Source organism: Dromaius novaehollandiae, chromosome Z (genome assembly GCF_036370855.1).
Source record: "Dromaius novaehollandiae isolate bDroNov1 chromosome Z, bDroNov1.hap1, whole genome shotgun sequence".
Taxonomy (NCBI): domain Eukaryota; kingdom Metazoa; phylum Chordata; class Aves; order Casuariiformes; family Dromaiidae; genus Dromaius; species Dromaius novaehollandiae.
In genome coordinates this window covers 25,543,131-25,557,126 of record NC_088132.1, presented here as the reverse complement: position 1 = coordinate 25,557,126, position 13,996 = coordinate 25,543,131, and the positions used below count along the sequence as shown (strand labels likewise).

Here is a 13,996-nt window from a genome sequence, read left to right as displayed (position 1 = left end):
AAGATGTTCAGGGTGTTTAAATAGATTTGTGGGTGTTGATTGACTACCACTGTTTTTGCTTACTTTATGCCACTGCAATTACAAGCTGAAAAAGGACAACCGTGACTCAAAAAATGCTAACAAGGACTTCCTACATAAGTGCCTAAAAACCCCCCCACACACACACAAAAAAAACCCTAATTGTTTCACTGCAACCCGCTGCTCCCCTGGTTTGCAAACATTTCTGTTGCTGTATCTGAAAACAATACAGTAGCGACAGGTTTACATGATGCTGACTGCTGTATTATACCATTAACAGCTTCTGCAGACTCAGGAATGTTGTTTGCTTATCAGTACCCTCAGTTTTGTCACTTTGAATGTAACACCACAGACATGACCGCGTACAGTGCAGCACAGTGTTCCCTTAAGAAGACTAGGAAGGTAATAACCAAACTAAAAGCTCCCCCACAGAATAGAGCATAGGGTCTAAGGCTTTTTTGGTAACAGCAGAATTATGCAGATGAAATTCCCTTGATGTCAGTGAGCTCAGAGAAAGTGGGAATTTCAGCTTTAAAGACAAAGTCAGTCATTCTCTCTTTGTAGACATTGCAGTGGAGATTTTTCTGATGCTTATCAGCTGCAAATTAATTGCCATTATGGTTGACCATTTGATTTGAAACAACCAGGTGGCTTGAAAGAGCAGATGGATTTTGACATGATGGGAAAAGTTTGAATTCAGTATAATTATGTATGTATTTTTTTCCTTTCAATGGATGTTAGACCATCAAGTATTGCTTTAACTTGCAGGAGCGTGTATTTGTTCACCAAAATGTCACCATATGATATTTGAAGATTTATTGCAAGCAATTAAGTCATCTCTTTCACCCCAATGCAAAATTCAAAAAAAGATCTGTCTGACCTTGAGAAGGACCTGCTTAGGAGTGTTTCAAAACATGTTATCACCTGTCTCTTACTTTGTTGGGGAGTATTGCCTATTTGGAAGAGCAGCCAGATAAACCAGTGTACCCTTCTCATGAGGGCTAGCTATAATTTCCTATGGGCTTTATTGGCATCCATTTGTCTTAAAACTGTCTTTAAGAATGTGCAGGAAAGTTGTAGAAAGGCAGAGATCCCTCCTGGCAGTTCTTGTCTTCATAAGGTCATTTTTTTTCTGAAAAGAGAAAAATCAAATCTCATCAGATACATTTCATAAGTAATGACATTCAGTATCATGTTTTTGTTCATTTGTTGCTTTTCTTGCAGAAAGACCATAGAGTTAAACTTCTTAGCTAGAGGGACAGAATTAAATGAAAATGAATTTGAAACATCTTCCCTATTCATTAGCACCTGCTGAATGAGTTATGGGAATAGTCATATTTCTTCAGCGGCAAAATATACAGCTCCATTTAAAAAATGTTAAGACAGCTGTTGCTCTCCAGAGTGTATGAGTGCAACAGAAATTAGCTCTTTAACTCTTAGGTGATTTCTAGAAGATGCTTCCCAAGAAAAAGAGCGTATTCAAAAGTAGAGGCTGGGCCTTCTGAATGTCCAAAGAGGATTCAGGGAGGATTTTCCATGAACCTAGAAACAAGAGTCAGAACACAGCCGTTATCTTGGAAATAACACATTGCAGAGTATCCCAGCAGTCTGGAGTGGTTTTAGCACATGCCCCAAAGCTATCAAAAGAAAAAGCGATGCATTTGAAAGGGTAAGAAGCAAAAAAGGAAGGTAAAAGATGTCTCAAGAGCTATTTTGGCCTCTTCTCACCAGCCACACTTACCTGTGGCACTGGCCTTTCAAACTCAGCCAGCCCCTGGCACTGTAAAGAAGAGCATGCAGTGTCAGTCTTGTATATTCTCTGGATCTGAGTGTGTTCTCTCGCTTTCATAAACATTTCCAGTCAAACGAAGGCAATAATCTACACTTTGTTATAGCACAAGGCAAGCAACACACTAAACAGCTTCATCACTAAAACAGTGAGAGCCTTTAATACAGTTATTAGGAAGGCTGTCGATGGGCTGGCTAGACATTTGCACTGAGACCTCTGAGAAGTTCCGACCAAACCTGCCCTTTCAGACGCATCCTTCTAAATATCTTCTTCCTGTGGCCACTTCTGCAATGCAATTTGTACTGTACAGTCATTGGAATAAATACTGTATATGAATGCACCCTAAGATGTATTATTGAGATATCCTGATACAGTGTAGCTGTGCTCATATTTCAGTTAGCTTATTGGACTTGCCTATTCCAACAAAGACACAGTATTAACTGTACTGCAAAAATTTATTCTTGATAGTACTGATTTAACAGAGCACAGTGGTTTCAGTTTTGATAAGATATATTGGTCTTCACCTGTGAACAATCCACATATAATTAAAAACATTCATTTTTATTTTATTTAAAAGCTCTCAGCCTTCTTGTGATTGTCATCTACATATCCTAAATGTGTGTGGGCAGCTGAGTCTGTACTGAATATTGACAAGCCTGTGCTCTTAGTAAATCTTTTTTTTTTTTTTCCTTTTTCTGTGGTGAGGCATTCAGAAATTTCCAAAGTCTAAAAGGCACTTCACCTATCTGAGGCTTATTAAGTCCAACCAAAAGGGATGTGTGTGGCAACAGTGTAGCTGAGACTGTAACAAGGATAGTTCCTGTCCCTGTTATTGAAAGGGTTAGTCGAGTTTCATAATTTGGGATTGCTTTTTGAACCCTGAACTGACCTCATATTTCCATTTGGTGTTTGTGACTGAAAGCATTTATATTGATCTGTATCTGACAAGGGGTCAGGCTCACCACAGTGGGTCAGGCACATGTAACTTTTAGACCAAATCACTGTAATACTCTCTACAATATCCTCAAAAGGCTATTGAAAGCTCTGATGCTGGATTCAGCTGCCCTTCTGTTAAGCTCTGGCAGCTGTAAAGAGTATATTGCACTACCTGCATCATAGTTGTTTCCATCAGCAGTCCAAAGTATTGGCTGTGAGCAATTTATATGCGTCCAGGAATCCTAACACATCTTGCAAGTGGTATGAAGGGGCTACCTACTCCAGTCCAGAGACCAGAAGAATAGGTCCAAAGACGAGAAGAAAAGCAAGGGGCAGAGCAGACCTCCAGCCCTATTCCCTGTTGTTTCACAGCTTCTTTACATATTCAAAATAGAGTTCCCCTTTTTAAGGTGTATGAAACAGTTTCCTCTGCCTGTGCAAAAAACACTTGTGTTGGGATGGTGGTAGAAGGCAGGCAGGAAAGCAAAACCTTGTTTTGAACTGGATCGACAAGTTCGTTCTAGCTCTACATAGCAGCAAAAAAAAAGGATGTAGGCACATTTAGTTGGAGTGAGGACAGTTTAAACAGATCAAGAACGCTAGTTATGCGCTGTATTTGCATTTCTTTTCCAAGTGAGTATGTTGGTGTGGCAGCAAGTAATTCAGTTTCAGAATCAGCTTATAATATCTGACAATACATTTTAGATTCCACAACGCAGATACTTCAATAAAAAAAAGAGACATTTGAATGGCCTTGGTTTAAATTAAGGTTCATTAAATATAAAATGAATGACTTTTTTTTTCTTTTTTTTTTATATCAAGTGACTGAGTCATTGCTTGAACTTTTAAACTGTAGTGGTTTGTTTTGATTGCATTTGCAAGTATCTGATGAAAATGTGCAAATCAGCCACCTAAGATTTTAAGGCTTCCTGCTGATTATACAAAAATGGTAAGTACACAGAGCGCTTGCTTTTATCACCCTCTGTACAACAAACATATAGAGTAAGATTTTTTCATTGTACCTCTGAGAGGTGCAGCATAGAGTTCATGGCTCAAGGGAAGCAGATACCTGTTACTGAAGAAGCACAAAGTAGATGTAGCATGGAAAACAGGAGCAAAATCTTACTTTCCTACCCTGTTTCAGTACTTTTGCTTGACAGATATTTCTGAAATAGTGTTGTCTGTTCTTTCCTTAGCCTGTGTATTAGTGTTATAATACAACTCTTGTCTTGTGGGACCTAGATTTTCTATACAAAAATACAAACTGAATACAAAATACCTATACTTTTACTACAAAAAGCAAAAGTGAGGCAGATAAAAAAAGTCTACCCCAAAATATGTACAACTATTGAGGATTAGAAATAGCTCCTACATACTGCTAAGTTATATTTCCTTAAAAAAACAAACAAACTAGGATTTACCTTTCCGTAATATCCCAATGCAGTTTCATATTTTCCACCTGTAGCACAACAAATACGACAAAAAGATACCACAAATTCCAGACAGATATGTATACAGGCAGTGAAAGTGTACTTGATTTGAACAAGCTTTTCATTCTTGGTAAGTCTCTGATGCAGATATGCTTGTTTCTCCTATAGTACCAGTGTTTAATCTCCACTTCACACAATTACTAATTAGATATCAGTATAATGAGCCAGATTTTCACCGTCAGGATAGTAGCTTTGTTAGTTTAACTGTTTCCTTTAAGAATTTGCATAAGGAGAATTTTTGACTGGTAAAAACCTACAGAAACAGCTCCTTTCTTCATCTGAAAAGAAAAAAATAGGCATATTTGTGGCATATGTACATCCCAGAATGGATCCAGACAGCTCTAATAGATCCATGTTTGGCAAATTCCATAATTTGAAGGACAATTTTCCACTTAGCCCCATATGCGCATGCCCAGGATTGCACTTGAATACAATTGTTCTGAAATTTGTAGGTAGAAATATCTGGAGATTTCTCCAATTTTATACATAACTTAAGGAATTTAGAATGCTAGAAATCCTGCCTTCAAAAAAACCATTTGGATTTGCATGACTCAACATCAGCTGAAGGGCTTAGCCTGAATGTACAGCCAAATGTACCTCACAAAAAGGCGAAATTCCAAATAGAGATGCAGAACTACTTTTCAGAATGCAGTACATCTTACGTCAGCTCTAGTGATTTATTATGTGACAGCTCATTCATCCTGTACCTGCCTGGGCAGAAGAAGTATACAGATCCAGAAAAACAGAATGAAATAAATATGAAAGGCAAGTTGCAGTGATAGAAGAATAAAAACCCAAGCACAATGTTTTTCTCAGGGATTAATGACTACCTGATGGATTCTAGTCATTAATGACAGATAATTCCTGTCTCTCTCTCATCTATTTTATTTGTTCCATAAGTGTGGCTCATGTACAGTGTTCATTATAAAATATGTAATCAGGCAGGAACAATCTCCCATTGATAACTAACACTGGAGGAGCAGAGAGAAGAAGAGAAGGACTCTAGTAATGGAAAGAGTTGGCTGGTTATGTGTCACCAGACCCTTCACAGTTCCAGAGGAAAAATTATAAAAGCAGATGCAAAAGGGAAAACAAGGTTTTACTGTACAACTGCAGAACTTGCAGTAGGGCAGGAGAAAAGGAGTCTAGATGGGAAAGCAAGGTGAGGAGGAAAAGAATCAAACCATACCAGAGGAAGGAAGTGGGAGGGGGAGAAAAAAGTGCATCTCTGCTGATGAAAGTCCTAGTGGATAGCGTCAGAAAAGGAGAGCAAAGAAGCAGTGGTGAGAAACACCGGTGGCTGTCGCAGAAGTAACAGGGACATCAGAGAGAAAACTGTGCAGCGTGAAAAGCAAAACAAATGACTGGCCTTTCGGTTGAGTGAGAGAGTGAAGCCAGGGCTGCAAGTCAACTGAAGAGATGAGACTAAAGATTTATGAGGGCAAGGCCTTAAGACAGTCATCAGCATGGAAGATGAAGTCCTCGGAGAGTAAGATAGAACACTCCGATAATAAAGAGAGATCCAGGAGTCAATGTGAGAAAGATAAGCTGACAGACACAGAGAGGGCAAGAAGATGATGCATGACAGTAAGATGTCGATGAAGAAGAGTGAAATGCAGAAATGTTTTTCATAAGATGAAAAAGATTGTAAAAGGGAAGAAGGAATATAAGGGAAAGGGAAAAGGAGAGAAAACCAAAGTTCCTCTATTTTGTGCAAAGTAGGTAGGGACAAGGATTCTTCATGTGAAAGTGGCTTCAGAGACATTGCTAGAGGAAAAGATATGGGTCTCTACTATGGACAGAGGCTGAGAAACTGAGCACATACAGCAACATAATTTCCAAGAGAGCAGTGATTGTTCTAGAGATATCAATAGGTGGACGAAAAGGTAAATTGGGACAGGCATGATGTTAGAAACTAGAGGAGGATGAACATTGCCATGGATGAAAAGGATGTTGATAAAAGATCTGAATTTGTCCTGGATTTCTGCTTCAATAGCTTCAGGCCTTGCCTTTTTCTTCTGTATCCCTAGGGTATGGAAGTGTGGAAAAGCCACAGCTAAGTTTGGTAAGAACCAGAGGGAAAGAAGAGAACAGAATAGAGCAGAAGCAAGGAGGTACAAGAAAATGACAGGCGGAAGAATGGATGTTCTGATGGAAGAGAGGGAAATTTGATAATGCTGAAAAATGGATCTCAAATGACTCTCAAAAGATCTCAAAATGAACATGACTGCAAACAATTCAACAGTAGATCAACAAATGGGAAAATCAGTCACATCGAGAGTAGCCTACCAAGAAAATGGAGCTAGGGACTGAGGCAAGTGAAGGAAGTGCCAGTTGTGGGGCTATCAGGGTGACAAGAACAAAATGTTTCATGTCTCGTGAAACAGCCTTGGAGCGGCACATTTAGAGCAATACCCAGTCAAAGTCAGCAGCTGCATGGAACTGGGGATATGGGAGCAGGAGACAAGGAATGAAACTGGGGGCAAGCAAGTGGTCAACAGATCCCACCTTTGGAGGAGACCAGACAAAACAGGCAAACCTGAGAAAGGCAGTAAAACTGCTGCTGCATGTCTCCTGGCTTGGTGGCTGGAGCAAGTTTCTCCTGGCTGAGCAGGGAAAGATGCCTAAGAAATCAATGCAATTTATGATTAACTTGGTGTTTCTGGGATTAATTTTATTTTGAATTCTGGAGTTCTTCATGGCAAAAATCCTGAAGCAGAGTTCTGTTTTTGTTTAAATGCCCGTAACACTATCACTTTGAGCATTAAACTATTGCTTATACTGATGATCTACCACACCCACGCCTGGAAGAATTTACCACCCTTAGAAAGCTAGAGGTCTGGACAAATGATAAGTGCTTCTGTACAGATCAGCTGGGCAGTATGGAGTCAGACCACCATGTATGGAACTGCAAATGCATGTACAGACTCAGGTATACCACAGCAATCCCACTGAAAGCTATAAAGCCACACAAGTGCAACTGAGAACAGGAGACAGGCTCAAAGGATGAGTGTATAAGGGAGTGTTATGAGATAGAGTATTTATAATTTCAGGGAATTTAATCTTCATTCAGGTCTGGATGTAGATGCCGTTCTCCTACCAGTAGTCTGCATGTATAACACAGTTCATGTTAATAACAAACAAAAGACTTCCACTGACAGCAGTAAACTAAACCCAAATCTTCATACATCTCTCTCAGTAACATAATAGTCATAGATGTACTGATAAGTGTACTAGTCCACATTCAGTCATTAACATTGCCATATAACTGCCACCTTGTTATGTTAATTTTTTGTTTGCATTTATCTGCTAGAAATGAAAAAGTGCATCAGACCCCTGGCTTCAGGTCTTTTTCATTCACAGGGCATGAAGGAAATGCATGAAAACAAAAAAAAGATGCATGACTGTCCACCATCGTATTTATCCTGTCTGCCCCTCTCTCTCTTTCTAAATGCACATTTTAGATTTATATACTACTAAAGCAGTGAACACAAATACATGTGCTTGCAGACATAGTTCTCTTAACCATTACAGAGGAAAATGATACCAAAAACTAGTATATATGGTTACACTTCATCTCATTTCTGTTGATAAAGATAGCCATATTTCTACATTATACTTTCTTAATTAAACTATTCTAATACAATATTAAAAAATGTGACACTGTCAGTATGGTTTGAAATTTACCATAACCCTGCTATCTAAAAAAAACTTAAAAAGCAATAAAGCAAAATCATGTGTTTTTCCTTTAAGTGCATTTCCCAAGAAAATGGTAAAACAGAATATGGAATATTTCTAGATGTCTCTGAAAATAAAACTTCATGATATTTTTTGTTCAATATTGCAAGCACTCCCTAATTTATCGCCAAGTGCTCACTGAGTTCAGTAATCTAGACAGATTACTAGAGGACTTCTATTTTTAGGGATCCGTCTGGTATTGTGGCAATTGCAGCTGATCGGATTACTGCTATATCGTAGCCTTGTAAAATGCATTGATGCTGCAAGAGAAACTTGGGCTACACCACTGTAGTTACAATGTCAGGCTGATAGCTGGAAACTTATATCCTAATTTATTTTGAAACATCACTAGTTTATAAGTAATTCACAAGAACTCGTGTCATGCTTAAATTTTGTACATTACCTTTTGGCATCATATTTAATGGGAGAGGCACTGGCAAATTCAGGGACTGACTGAGGGGCTCCCTAATATTTTAAGTAAAAGCCACAACATGAAGATTTATTAAAAAAAAAAAAAAAACAAAAAACCAAAATAAAACAAAAAAACCACCACCACCACCAACAAAACCCCCTACTTTCTGGAAACAAAAAAAACTTCTTCCACAAGTATCAACAGCTACATCTAGTGGTTATGGGCAATGCAGATATTTTCTCCAGTAGCCACATAGGCTATAGGAGAAAAAGTATTTTGTATTCTGCATTAGGGGAAAAGGTAAAAATATTCTCATATGTGGACCTACATAATTAACAGCACTGGTACTTCAGTGTAGCAACTTCAATTTTGTTTCAGTTTATCTTGTGCAAACTACTTCTTGGAGATTCAGGTCTCCTTGTCTTTGTATGTTTTGAGTTGTGTTGGTGTTTCATAGACTGTATTTGTGTATTTTCCTTATTACTAAGACATTAAAAACATGCATAGATGAAATTAATTTCAAATGCTAAATTCCAAATTCTAAGATTTAGAGTTGATGGAGCGAGATTAGTAAGTTTCAGTAATTTTCCACATGTCTTTATATCTGCATTTGATTAAAAAAAAAAAAAAAAAAAGGCAGATAAGTACAACATTGTTCCCAGGTCTGGTTAATGTACAATAGATTAACAAGATTTCCCATTTGCTATATGGCCAAGTAGGATGTTTCTGAGGCAGTCCAGAAGTTAATGACATTTCCCTCAATCAGATAGAAGCAAACCTGATACATTTCAGGTAATGCCACATACTGATAATTTCAGATAAGGCCACAAAAATTATATTCCCCCCAATATTTTCTGAAGAACAGAACAGTGCTTGTAAGAATAACAAATAATTTATTGTGTTTATTCATACCCATTTATCCTTCAGAATAAAGAAATCTGGAAATTAAACAATGACAATTCATAAATCAAAAGCATTTGTTTGTTGAATATTCCATAGTAGTTGAAATTTTAGTTAAAAATCAAATTGAAATATATACCAAAACCTTAAAAAAAAAAAATCATCTGCAGCATCAAACAAGGATGAGACCACAAAGAAAATGTGAGTTAGTTACCCAGCCAGCTTTATTTTACCTGTAAAATAGCAGAAGAAAGTTTACAATTCAGTTGGACTTGCTAAAGTCTGGCATAGGTTCTCATGAGGCTTATAAGAAATTAAAGTTGTCAGTAGCTGAGAAGTGAAGTTCTAGCATAGATTAGAATATGGTAAAAGATGGAGAAAGAAATGTGTTGGATTTTCAAAACAGATAAAATGGAGCAATAAGAAGTCCTAACTTTTTGTTTCTAATGTTGCTTCTTACATTCATCAACAATTTGAAAAAGTCAAATGGCCATTTTTGATAGCAAACCACAATCATTTAATGTAGTTAAGAAGGCAGGACTAAGAGGAGTTTGAAATAGACACAGCAAATTTAATTGAAGATGCAGGTTACTGTTGATAGAGTCACACAAATGCACATTACTAAATAACTGCAACTGTTCGGGAAACCTATATTAGTATCACAGCAAACGATTCAATGAAAATCTCTGCATACTATGATCAAAGAACCAAGGAACTCTAATTCCTGACCCGATTTATTCAGACAAATCGAGAAACATCCTGATTCATCGTCGTGTAAAGAATAGCATTGAAAATAACACTAAATATGGAGATGGTCACCTGCCTAGCTGTGGTGAGTGACAACCAGTTTTGTAATATCTGAATTCCTTACAGTGAGTGTGTTTAGTCTATCTACATTGGTATGGAATTACCCTAATAGATGGAGAGGCAAGAAACTGCAAAATCAAAGCCCAGATTTTCAAAGACTTTTGAGGGCACCTTATTCCAATCATATTACCAAAATAGAAGCATATAATGGTGGCAAAAAAAAACCAGCTGAAAACATCTAGCTGAAGCCACCTTTGGAATGAAGATGGAATGAATGAGTTTCATTTCCAAAACCAGCTTGGCCCCTCTTCTCCTTAACCTCAGCAAATGTGCCGTGCTGGTTAGAGCAGGTTAGCTGCATCACCCTGCCATAACACCTTCTGTTATGGTAACTATTAGAAGCCTGCTCTGGCTCTCTTATTCCCGCTGTTGCCCAAATGTGCTGAAAATTAATCTCCTGATCCCCTCTGCTCAGAAACTCCTTCATATCACACGAGACAGAAAGACAGACCATCAGGTTGGTGAGTCTCTCTTTCAAGACTGGAGTTTGACAGAAGCGAGCACTTTTCAAGTACAGAAGTAGAATGACACTGATGTACACTGGGCGCACAACTTTTTGTGTTTTCCACAGTAGCTCTCTGCCTCGGTCCTCTGAGAAACCTCTGTCTGTATTTCTATTAAGAATTCATTACTTAGTCCTAGCTTGCTTTTCCCCCCTTCTTTCCTTCTGAAACTAGAACTCTAAAAAAGAGATACCAAAAAAGTAAAGTTCCATTTTCAATAATAAGCTCAACTGTTTCAGTTCTTTTCACTCAGACTGCCTGGAAAGTAATGTATGAATACGATCTCTGTCTGACTGAGGCTGAATTTCTGTTGTAATATGCCATTTCCTTGTGCTTGTTCTTAACTTACTCACGAGGTGGCACCAGAGCTCAAAAGATAGGAAACACCATCTGGAAACTCCAGCGGCCTTTTTGTAGCCTCCTGTATATCCATCATTTGTTTCATCAGGGCAAAGCCAAAAGGCTCATGAGAACATTCACAGTATTGGGAAACAGGAGAACCTGTCCCTATCAGGTGGATATCCTCCAGTGCAGGATATGGCCAAATGGAAAGTAGAAATAACATAAATATGATGTATTTTTCATTTCCAGAGCCATTTATCAAGCAATAATGAAAGAATTGGTGCTATTCGAAAGAATGGCTTTCCAATGTTTTCTAGCGGATCAAAAATCACAATTCCTTAACAAAACTTTTACCACCCTGCATCACTGCAGGTGGAGGGTGATTCCCTCCCTCATGTACATGGTTGCTTTGAAGCTGTGTCTTCAGAGTACGTTCATGCTTATAGGCTAGAAATCTACAATGATGAAAAAAAAACCCACCTTTCAATCCTCTTGTTTTTCTTCCCATTCCTTGGTCCTCCTTCTCTCACACTTTGAAACTACACAGAAGCAAGGAAGCCTTCAGATAAATTTCGTTACAGACTTTGTTGTAACGTATTTCCTGACTCTCCTTTTCTCTTGACTTCCCTCACCTCTCTTTCATAAGTTTTAAGTGGCTGGATGGCCCAAATTCTTCCTCCAAGATGGAAGATAGCTGGGCTATCACTCCCTCAGCAGACTTAGCTGATAAAAAATAAACTACCATACTGCAATCCTAATATATGTACTTTCAGGAGAGCATATCTGATTGCCTCCAAAACATGGCAGCCTCTGCTTTCTTTCTGTACCTGTTCCAACTTGATTAAAGGCTTCATTAGTTTTATAGGCTGTTCCCCACCTCAGAACAGGGATTGTGAAATACATATATTGTATTTCACTAAAATAGTGGTGAAAATTCCAGTATGCTGACAATGCCTGAGCAAGACTCCACCCTGAGATCCTCAATACTGTGTAGTTATTGACAGCCTAAATACATTTGCATTGGTGTGGTGCATTTTTCATTTTTCGTTTGTCTTTTTTTTTTTTTTTTTTTTTTTTTGAGAGGGAGAAATTTAGAAAGATTTTAAAGATCTTTTTCTTTCTATCATTTTTCCTTGCACTAGCCCTTAGTTCCTAATATTGATTAGGGAAATAGCTGCACAAAATGTGTAAATACATCTCTTTGGTAGACTTCTGGAGACTAACCTCATGCCTAAAGTTTAACACAGAAAAAAGCATCCCGTTGAAGTGAGTCCTTAGAAACTTACATCTCAAAATCACTTGCAGTGAGTTCTGTCCTTTGCTAAGCAGGAAGATAAAACCAAATAGGCTCCAAATGGCTTTTGTTTGCTTGACATCAGCAGTAATTCAGCTGCTCTTACAAATATTCTGACTGGAGTAGCTTATGTTTCGAGCTTCACTTACACTGTTCTGTTGATGCTCTTATTAATTTGAATAGAAAACTCTGCCATATTTGTGCTTGTCTGTTTACTTCTCTCTGTCTCTCTCTCTCTCCACTTGATCCTGCAGCGTAGCCCCTTTGGACAAGGATTGTCCTTCTTAGTGCCAGGAAACCACCCAGCCAGTAGCTGTTGCTACAACTGAAACCCATAAATTGTAAGTTTAGAAATAGCCTTCCCTTCCACCCACACCACCAGGGAGCTCTCTGGAGGTGAAACAGATGGTCCTAAGTCCTGTTTTTCATAGTACTTCAAGAAGTTTCTGGACCATAATAGTTGGCTGCAAATCTCCCTTGAAAATAAGGAGAGGTATAAACACATCATAACATTGAAAACACTTGTGAAATGACCATGTGGGCAGACCTTGTTTGCTCTTAAAATAATACGTTGAAAATCATCAGTCTTTACTAGAACATACATTTACCTGAAAGTTATACCCTCTCTTTACAGCACCATGTGCTTCTCAGACAGCAGTGAAGGCCTAGGAGGACTTGGCTGGACTGTGGTGGCAGTAAACCTGTGACTCTCCATCGGCACACCTCTGCACAGACCTCCAGCAATCCCTCCTCTTGTGTGCAAGCACATTTGTAATGGAACAGTGATTGTCATAAGCGGAAATAGAGACAAACATTACAGTCAAGATGGAGCTACTCTTACCTCTAGCAAGGAGACATGAAATTCTAGTAAGACATCTTAAAATTAGGAGAGCCGTTAGGAATGCAGTAATGTACTGTGGTCATTTTCTTCTGTTGCTCAGTCCTGCAAAACAACCATTTATTCCTGTTATTAGCCTGTTATACTTCATATCATCTCATTTACTGTAAATGAGAAATCCAGATACTCACTTGTTTGCATTTCAAAGTTAAATAGTTAGGGAGGGCTCTCAAAGAGAACATGAGGCTACTGAGTCCCTCTTGAAATCAGCAAAAAAAGTCAGAAAAGAGTCCACTTCGAGTAAATACAAATTTCCTAACATTCATAAAACTTTAATTGGAAGTCATTTTTAAAGATCTACAATAGCTTTTTCCTGGGGGGCAGAAGGGAAGGTGGATTTGAAATACAGTTCTTTCCTATGTTGATGAAACCAGATTCTTTCCCTTTATGTAACTACAGCAACACTGGATTTCACCATGACTACAAAGTTGAAGCAAGAAGTATTTCCCTATTAGGCTCATACAGTGCTTGTTACAAGTTAACTAGTTATAGCTCATGCAAAGAGTACAGGTCTGCTGTGTTTTTCCACTTGTCCAAGAGTCAGCCAGCAACATAGGTGATACCTCAAAATCCATTGATTAATGTTTCTTCACTTTTAATAGGCTGTGACCCATGTCAAAGATGTTAGCGATGCACACATAATACTTGTGATTATTGGTACGAGATAAAAAGGAAACCACAGTTGCAATTAATCATCCCCCACTATACATTTTGCTGTTTAGTGAGAAAGGAAGCAAGAGGATTCTGGAAAAAACCCAAGATGCTATTTTCATTCCGTATTCATTTTGAGACATTCTTTTCAATTAACA

The 13,996-nt window shown here is 38.2% G+C and overlaps 1 long non-coding RNA gene across 1 annotated transcript; it reads right to left on the bottom strand.

Moving 5' to 3' along the window:
• Positions 1–271: 271 nt before the first annotated feature.
• Positions 272–13,781, bottom strand: LOC112981893 (uncharacterized). Its single transcript, XR_003258846.2, has 3 exons — positions 13,319–13,781; positions 13,131–13,232; positions 272–1,150 (listed from the first exon to the last, which is right to left on the bottom strand). It is a non-coding gene; the product is annotated as an uncharacterized LOC112981893 (long non-coding RNA).
• Between the last annotated feature and the right edge of the window lie 215 nt (positions 13,782–13,996).